Raw genomic sequence first — 9,607 nt, 5'->3', positions numbered from 1 at the left:
AGTTTTTTTTTTGCCAGGGCTGGGTTTGAACCCGCCACCTAGGGCATATGGGGCTGGCACCCTACTCCTTTGAGCCACAGGCACCGCCCTCTCTCTCTATTTTTTTTTAGACAGGGTCTCACTTGGTCACCCTTGGTAGAATGCCATGGCATCTTTAACTCACAGCAACCTCATACTTTTGGGTTTGAGTGATCCTCTTGCCTCAGCCTCCCAAGTAGCTGGGACTACAAGGTCCTCACCACAATGCCCGGCTATTTTTTAGAGACAGGATTTCACTCTGGCTCACGTTGGTCTAGGAACCTGTGAGCTCAGGCAAACCACCCACCTCAGCCTCCCAAGTACTGGGATTATAGGTGAGGCACTGAGCCCTGCCACCAGTCTCTATTGGTTTAACCCATATTCCCTATAGCTGTTAAAAGCCTAGACCTTAACCATTCTGTACACGCAGCATCAGATCTTCAAGGACAAAGCCATTTAGCCTAATCTTTCCCTCTCTTGCAATAATAGCAAACACAGAAACATTATCTGGCATAGACTGTTGTTGCTTGAAAAGATTCATGAATCTTTTTATACCACATTATGGAAAACAAGGCATTTTTGCCTTGGCATTTGAGGTCATGGGAACTTACCACCATGGTCTGCAATTTCCCTTTTTTCTCTGAGTTTCTCTCTCAGTCCCCACTGTCCACGCTGCTCTGGACCAAGTAGGTTCTGTTCTGGCCGATCTCTCTTCACCCAGTCTATCACTCATGCCTTCCTTGCTTCTTTTGTCCTCTTTACAAAACTCACTTACCTTTTATCTTCTCTGGAGCCCTCAATACCTAGAAGGTTTTTTATCTTCTCTGGAGCCCTCAATACCTAAGTTACAGAAGGTTTTTTCCACTTGTAAGCCATGAGAATTCTAGATAATTCTATGCTGAAGGATGGAAATGGTGATATAAATTAAATTGGATGGCCTAGTCTTTAAAGTAACAGAGTCATGGTATTCAGGCATGAGCCCAGGGCAGGGTCTATGAGCAGTCCTGTGCACATAGGGGACCCTTAATAACTAATGGTGAGTACATGGGCAAGGACCTGCTTTTATAAAGGATGGAGAGACTAAGTGACTTGTCCAGGGTTAATCCTGGATCATGATAGAATTCGGATGAGAACCCAGATCTTCCCATTTTGTCCAGGTCTCACAATTTTACCCTGCCCAGCTTCTAGCAATTTGCATTACCTTTGGAAGACTTGGGAATGTTTATGCCTCTGTTGATCTGGAGATTAACAATGCCACAATCACTTCTGAGGTTTATCTTATAGGGGTACAAGTGAATCTTTCTAAGAGTAGAATGTGAACGTTTTAAAACAATAACTGAGAGAATGACATGAAGGCTGTGTTGACCAGTTTGATGGAAGTATTTCGGATTGCATGTGAAAACCCCACACTGTACCCGAGAAGTGCATTAATGTACATAGTTACCATTCAATTAAAAAAAAAAAAATGCCACAAAGCCAGTAGGTCCTCGGGCCAATCTGGCATTTGACTAATGCAGACTCTTGGCAAATGCTTTGGTTCCTCTTTCCTGGACTTAAGAAAGCATTTAGTCTGATTTAAAAGATATTCTTGGGCTGGGCACGATGGCTAACACCCGTAATCCTAGCACTCTGGGGGCCAAGGCGGGTGAATTGCTTGAATTTAGGAGTTTAAGAGCAGCCTGAACAAGAAGAGGACCCTATCTCTACTAAACATAGAAAAATTAGTCGGATGTTGTGTCGGGTGCCTGTGGTCTGAGATACTTGGGAGGCTGAGGCCAGAGGATCACTTGAGCCCAGGAGTTTGAGGTTGCTGTGAGCTATGACACTAAGTCACTCTACCCAGGGCAATAGAGTAAGACTCTGTCTCTAAATAAATAAAAATAAAAGGCGTTCTCTTCAAATTCTTGTTAAATTAGACTAAACAAAGATTTAGAAGATGTCAATCAGGCAGATAGGTTTCTAATACGTATTTTAAAATACTTTTTATATTTTTCTTAGTACAAAAGTAATACAAAAATTACGGAAAACACAGGTAAAACAAAAAGATAGAGATGTAACATGCCCAGTATTCTACTCTTTCCCAAAGACGACTATTTTTAACTAATTAACTATTTTCTATATTATACTTCCAGTTATGTGTGTGTGTGCATGTTCATATTTACATATTGTTTTACAGACTGTTTATTTTACTTAAGAATATTTATTTATTTATTTATTTTTATTTTTGTAGAGACAGAGTCTCACTTTGTCACCCTCGGTAGATTGCCGAGGCATCACACAGCTCACAGCAACCTCCCACTCCTGGGCTTAGGCGATTCTCTTGCCTCAGCCTCCTGAGTAGCTGGGACTACAGGCGCCCACCACAACACCCGGCTATTTTTTTGTTGCAGTTTGGCCAGGGCCGGGTTCGAACTCGCCACCCTAAGTATATGGGGCCGGCACCCTACCCACTTAGCCACAGGTGCCGCCCTACTTAAGAATATTTCATGAACTTTCCATATTGTTAATTACAATAAATTTAATCTTTGATGACATAATTTTCATATACTGTAACATTGTACTTGGCCATTGTCTTTAGATATTGTTTCCAAGGACAAGAAGTCTTTGAAAGACTATTAGCTGGGCGGCGTCTGTAGTCTGTAGGGCACCGGCCCCATATACTGAGGGTGGTGGTTTCAAACTCAGCCCTGACCAAACTGCAACAAAAAAATAGCTGGCCATTGTGGCAGGTGCCTGTAGTCCCAGCTTCTCAGGGGGCTGAGGCAAGAAAATCACCTAAGCCCAAGAACTGGAAGATGTTGTGAGCTGTGACACCACCGCACTCTACCAAGGGTGACAAAATGAGACTCTGTCTCTACAAAAAAAAAAAAAAAGACTCTTTGCTACACAGATACAATCACTGCAGCAGGTTCTCAGTCTCCATTTGTACCCCAATCCAGTATCCGGCAAATGGTAGAGAGGAAAAGAGAATGGAAGTAGGAGGTTTGGTAAGGAAGGGATGATTTTTTTTTTAAGCAAGGATTTCAGTTTTATTTTGTCTGTTCATTTGCAAAACACTTAGAACCAACATAAAAAATGGAATACCTCCACTGGGAAAAAATTACATTAAATGGTGGTAGGGCTGAAAGGGATTAGTGCCTTAGCCCCAAGAAAGTACAGGAACTCTGGTGCTCTGACTGGTCCAAGGACTTGAAAAGATCTTGGGAGGGTGTAAAAACAGGAAGGAGAATGCAAATTTACTGAGGGAGAGGGCCCCAGAGCTGGCCACGAGGGGGAACTGGAGGCCAGGGAGTTGGTCTGGGTAGAGGGAGAGGTGTCCCCTCTGGTAGACATAGGGTGGGGGGTGGGGGGCATGGAGGGGCAGTGTATCCATGAGGGGGCATCAGTGGAGAAGGTCCATGCATACCATGTGGGGGCACAGGACCTGGGTGACCCATGAGAGACCCAAAGGAGGCCTTTTGGGGGGCATACCCATTGGAGGAGGTCTAGGATGGGGCATTCCAGGTGGTGGTCAAGGTGGTGGCTGTCACCCAGAGCCTGGGGGCCCTGCATGGGAGTGTCTTAAGCCATGAGGGCGGTGGCGTGCCAGTTGCATCTGAGACATCCCTGGATGGGGCATCCTACCTGGAGGAAATGGGTGAGGATGTGAGTGTCCATGACCAGGATGTCCTGCTCCTGGGGTTCCTGCTGATGGGGGGCCATGTCCTCCTGCCCCAAGAGGCATAGGTGGCGGAGGCATGGCTAGGGGATCCCAGGTGGGAGGGCCCCAGGAGGTGGCACTGGGGGTGGGAAGGAGCCAGGAGGAGGCATGTCTGGTGGTAGAAACCCAGATCTGCATGATCATACCACAGGATTGGGGGCAGAAGGTGGAGTTGGTGCATCTGCAAACAGCTGATGGGGGCGGTCAGCCTGGGAGAGTGGGTTCTGAGCTGCCAGAAGTCATTCAGCTGCTGCCATGGCACTCCCCCTTAGAGTCCTTCTTGAAGGCATGACACACAGTGATAGGGCAGTTACAAAGGTACTGCCCATTCATAGCCTCAATTGCTGCATCTGAAGCATCAAACGAAGCAAAATTAATAAAAGCATAACACTTGGAGTAGCCTGTGTCAGGGCCCCGCATAATCTTGGGGGGTTGTAAGATGACTCTAAAGGATCCAAAGCAGCTTCTCATCAATCTCTGGGTCCAGGTTCCTAATGAAAATGTTGGCCTCTACATCCAGATTTTTGCTGTGAGCTGATGCCTTGTCCACACATATTAGTTTCCCATACAGTTTAATCATGTTCATGATCTTAATGGCATAGTCAGCATCCTCCTCACTCAAGAATTCCACAAAACCATATCCTTGGTGCTGGCCTGTGAGTCTATCCTCTGGCATGTGGGTGTTGACCCCTGGTCCTACCTGGAGAAACAGTTCCCACAACAGTGGTTCACTAACTTTCTCATTCAGATCCCTCACATAGATAGTGGCATCCTGGTTCTGCTTAGAGATCGGCCGGCAACCATGGTGAAAGAGGTTCTGCCATCTCCCAGAAGGGATAATTTTCTTTCCAGTGAGGCCTGAATTATCATCACTACCATTCGCTCTTTGCCCCGTCCTTGAGTTAATTTTCACTTTGGCTTGCTCTTGGGGTGAATAAGGTCACACTTAAAGTTGTTGCTGCTCTCTTGCCTCAGTGTTCTATTTTCCATCTTCCACCTGGGTGTCTAGTGGGTTCACTGTGCCCAGGAGCTCCTGAAGTCTGTTCAAGACCCCCAACTTAGACACTTGAGGGGAAACAGTGAACTCTGATAAGAGAGGGAGCTGGGTCGTGTGATGTGGGAGGGAAAGATGCTTCCCACGCTCTCCTTCATGCCAGGTAACCACACAGTGGGAGAAAGGAGTCCCCAGTGGGCCCAGGACCCAGCCCTGCCTGTCTCTGTGTGCCAGGGCTGAGCTGGGGCCCGGCCCTCTGGAGTTCATCCCTCCGGTACCTGGGCCACCGGACAGGTAACCATTCAGGAAATCCCATCAGAATCCTAATTTTCAGAGGAATTTCAGGCCTTATTTAATTCAACTTTCATCCAATGCTGTGTTTGCCTTTTTCGCTTTCATTTCACAAGAAAGAAATTCATGACAGGTCTCAGTCTGGCCTTAATATGATAGATTCATATATAAAATACTTATTTGGACTAGACTTCAGACTAAATTTCCACCATAACATTAGCCAAACTGAGGAATTACTTTATCTAAGATTCAGACCCTGAGGCTGAGGACCACAAAGATCTTCTTGTTAGATAATTGCCTCAGAAAGCCCCTTCCCCCCCAAAGCCCCTTCCTACCCTTAAAGTTACAACTCCTCCCTAGCACAGGGAGTGGCCTGCTTACCTCATCACCCTGTTCTAATTTCCCGCTGACCGCCCCTAATGGCTCTTTCCGCTGGAGGAATAACTCCTTATTGGTTATCCCACCAGCCCCTCACCATTCTAAAACTTCCCTATATAATATGTCTCCCCCACCCCGCCTTCTTTCTCTCTTTCTCTCCCGTCTTCCTCCTCGCTCCTCTCTACTTTCTCTCTCTCCTCTTCCTCACTCTCTCCTTATCTCTCTCCCCTCTCCTCTCTTCTCTTTCCTCTCCTCCTTGGTGCTGCTCTGCAGCCTCCCTCCCCCCACCAATAAAGATCTTTCGTTCAAGCCTCGGTGGTCTGCGATCTCTGCCGGTCCAACTGCCTCTCTTTCACTTCTTTCAGTTGAAACAGAAAGAGCCATGTGACTCTGCTCAGCCTAGAAATCTCCCAGGTACGTAGCAGTTGATATTGAACCAAAGATTGCCAAATGCACTTGAAAGTTGATGCAGTTTGGATATTTGTCCCCTCTAAATCCCATGTTGAAATTTGATCCCAGTGTTGGAACTGGGGCCTGGAGGCAGGTGTTGGGCTTGTGGGAGCGGATCCCTCATGTGCAGCTTGGTGCCATTGCATGGACAGGATCCTGGCCATACTCTTCTCTCTTACCAGGCAACACATCTGCTGCCTTTCTTCTTCTGCCATGACTGGAAGCCTCCTGAAGGCCTCACCAGATGCAGAAGCTGATGCAATGCTTTTTCTATAGGCTGCAGACCCACAAGCCAAATAAACCTTCTTTCTTTATAAATTACCCAGCCTCAGGTATTCCTTTATAGCAGCGGTTCTCAACCTGTGGGTCACGACCCGCAGGAACTGTATTAAAGGGTCGCGGCATTAGGAAGGTTGAGAACCGCTGCTTTATAGCACTGCAAATAGACTAATACAAAAATCAATCAGAAATCCTCCTCCCCTTCCAAAACTCCCACCCTAATGATTCACCAATCAGATCCTGTCAGAATACTTTTCCTTTTATTCTATAGACCTCATTCTCCTGTCACACCCCTTCAAGTACTTTCCAGAAGGAAAGTGAGGATAGCAAACTCACCCACTATAAGCGGATCTATAGATGTCCTTGGTCTTTTTCATAAAACAAAATGTAATCTTATCCAGACTGGCAGTATAATTGAGCATTGCTCAGCAACTACCTTCAACATGGACAGAGGTTGGCACAACTGATAATCAGAAAAGAAAGTCCACATCACTTTAAGAAGAACGGTGCGTCACCTTGGATCTTGTCTAAGAGGGCTGCATAAAGAGCTGATAGCTCTCTGAAAGGAGAAAAACTGCAGGTAGCCCCAGATGTCTAGACGCTGGCTGAGGCCAGAGAAAGGAGCCAACCAGAGAGGACCTTTTGCTCACCAAACCTAGCTTGGGGCAGGGGTAAGGAGAGCCAGGAGCCTTAGAGGGCTTTTCTTAGGTAATGCCTGATCTGAGTTTTAGAGGAGATGCTGAATTTAGCAAGGTGGAGAAAGCAGGTGAGATATTTGAGCAATGTTTTACCAGATCCTGACTAACTTGTGAGTTATTTCAGGACAGAGATTATTCCTAACTCTAGCAAGGAACCTGCTCAGAATTATTTGCTATGCCAATATAGTACGGTGGCGAGAGTAATATGGACTGGCATTTTAGGTACTATGTGTACTCAGGACTGATAACCAATATCAACATCACAGGATCTCGTCCTTTTTTGTTTTCCCTCTGTTTCCTTTTTCTGTTTCAGCATCTTCTTTCCTGAAAGGGAATCGATTTTTCTGCTAAAAAGGAAAATTATTCCAAGGACGTCACAAGAGATAAGAGTGATATGCGCCAGTAGATACCAGATGGTTGTTGTGCAATAAATTTACTCCTAGGAGATGCGTGCTAAAGTACCTGTGGGTGAAGTCTTGTCATGTCTGTAACTCACCTTAAAAGCTGTGTGGGAGGGCTGGGTGTGGTAGCTCAGGCCTGCAATTCCAGCACTCTGGGAGGCTCAGGGGGGTGGATTGCCTGAGCTCATGGGTTCCAGACCAGCCTGAGCTAGAACAAGACCCCCACCTCTAAATATAGCCGGGAGTTGTGGCGGATGCCTGTAGGAGACTGAGGCAAGAGTATTACTTGACCCCAAGAGTTGGAGTTGCTGTGAGCTATGACACTACAGCACTCTACACCATGAGGTCAACACTGGAGGTGACAAAGTGAGACTGTCTCAAAAAAAAAAAATTGTGTGGGAGGGAGGAGAGAGAGAGAAAGCAAACATGGCAAATGCAAAATGTAAATAATTATTGAACCCGGTGAAGAGCGTTTATGTTTATTATACTACTTTTCAATTGTTCTAGATTTTAAAATTAAAAAAATGAAAAGTTGAGAAAATGTAGATAAATTGTCCTGGAACAAAGTACTGACCCAGTCAGTAGCAGATTCCTTGTCAGAGTTCAGATAAAAAAACGCCTTTGCCTTTATGTGATACATTTTGCTTCATGTAACTATTCTTGCATAAATTTGTTTTGTCTGTATTTCCATCTTAAAGTGTTAAGCTGCCTGAATACAACCTCTTAAATGGAACTTTTCTATTGTCAGTAACAAACTTTGAAGCCCAGACATTTTTAAGAGATGATCACAATCACTTAATTTTCCCTTACCATCCTTACCTTATAATGAAGGGCAAACTCTCACTTTTAATTATAAGGTACTTAAAGCAGGTATGATTATCCTAGCATTTAATTAGATGAACATTATATTTAAGTGGATAATAAGCAAGGTCTGCAACTTGGCAAAAAGTTGTAAGGACACCTTGGGTAAGGCTATTCTTTGACCAGCTTTTCCCAAAGCAAAGCAAAGCAGTCATTCTGCAGCTGTTCCAACTCAAACAACGAAAAAGAAGCTCTCTGGTCAAGTAATTTAGGGAAATACTATATACAAAATGCTGTATGTTATATTCCCTATCTTAAAGAATCACATTACGTATTAGCAATTAAAAGTGCTGCAAAGTCGAGCTTCTGATAATGGAGGCACAGTTTCTATTGGACAAACCCTCACACAAGATAACAACTACAAATTCTGGGCAAGTTTTTTTTTTTTTAAACTACATGAAAGCTGGGTGGAGCAGCTCACAAATGTAATCCCAGCACTTGGGGAGGTTGACATGGTAGAATCACTTGAGGCCAAGGGTTTGAGACTAGTCTGGGCAACACAGCAAGACTCCATCTCTGCAAAAAATAAATTACGAATTGCCACTGAAGTCTTCTTAATAAAATCTTTCCCCAGGCTGATATCTTCAAGCGTTTTCCCCACACTTTCTTTGAGGTTTTTTTTTTTATGCCTTAGATTTAAATCTTTTGTCCATCTTGAATCAATTTGAGTGGAGAAAGGTGTGGGTCTGGTTTCAGTCTTTCACATGGTGTTATCCAATTCTCCCAGCACCATTTATTAAATAGGGATTTTTTCCCCCCATGTATGTTCTTTTTTATTTTTATTTTTTGAAACAGAGTCTCACTTTGTCACTCTTGGTACAGTGCCATGGCGTCGTAGCTCACAGCAAGCTCAAACTCTTGGGCTCAAGTAATCCTCTTGTCTCAGCCTCCCCAGTAGCTGGGACTATAGGCGCCTGCCACAACACCTGGCTATATTTTAGAGACAGGGTTTCACTCTTGCTCAGGCTGGTCTCAAACCAGGGAATTCAAGGGATCCACCAGCCTCGGCCTGCCAGAGTGCTAGGATTACGGGCATGAGCCACCACCCCTGGCCCTCAGTTCTTGTTTAGTTTATCAAAGATGTTGTTAGTTTCATCTCGTGGTTTTCTACTCAGTTCCAAATGTCAATATCTCTATTTTTGTGCCAATACCAGGCTGTTTTGACCGCTATGGCTTTGTAGTAGATCTAAAGTCTGGTATGCTGATGCCTCTGGCTTTGTTTTTATTACTAAGAACACCCTTAGCTATGCAGGACTTTTTCTGGTTCCATACAAAATGAAGAATTATTTTTTCCAAATCTTGAAAGTATGATGATGATATTTTAAAGAGGATTACATTGAATCTGTAGATTGCTTTGGAAGTATAGACATTTTAACAATGTTGATTATTCCTAGCCATGAGCATGATATGTTCTTCCATTTGTTAATATCTCCTCCTATTACTTTTCTTAGGGTTTTGTAATTTTCTTTATAGCAGTCCTTCACCTCTTTTGTTAGGTATATTCCTAGGTATTTCATTTTCTTTTTTTTTTTTTTTT

The 9,607-nt window shown here is 44.4% G+C and overlaps 1 pseudogene; it reads right to left on the bottom strand.

The window, feature by feature from the left end:
• Nucleotides 1-3,254: 3,254 nt before the first annotated feature.
• LOC100940887 overlaps nucleotides 3,255-9,607 on the bottom strand; it is a 13,890-nt pseudogene continuing 7,537 nt past the window's right edge.

Source organism: Otolemur garnettii, unplaced genomic scaffold (assembly GCF_000181295.1).
Source record: "Otolemur garnettii isolate 467f Iridium unplaced genomic scaffold, OtoGar3 scaffold00187, whole genome shotgun sequence".
Lineage (NCBI taxonomy): Eukaryota > Metazoa > Chordata > Mammalia > Primates > Galagidae > Otolemur > Otolemur garnettii.
The sequence above is the reverse complement of the archived record's forward strand: the minus strand, read 5'-3'. Positions and strand labels throughout refer to the sequence as shown.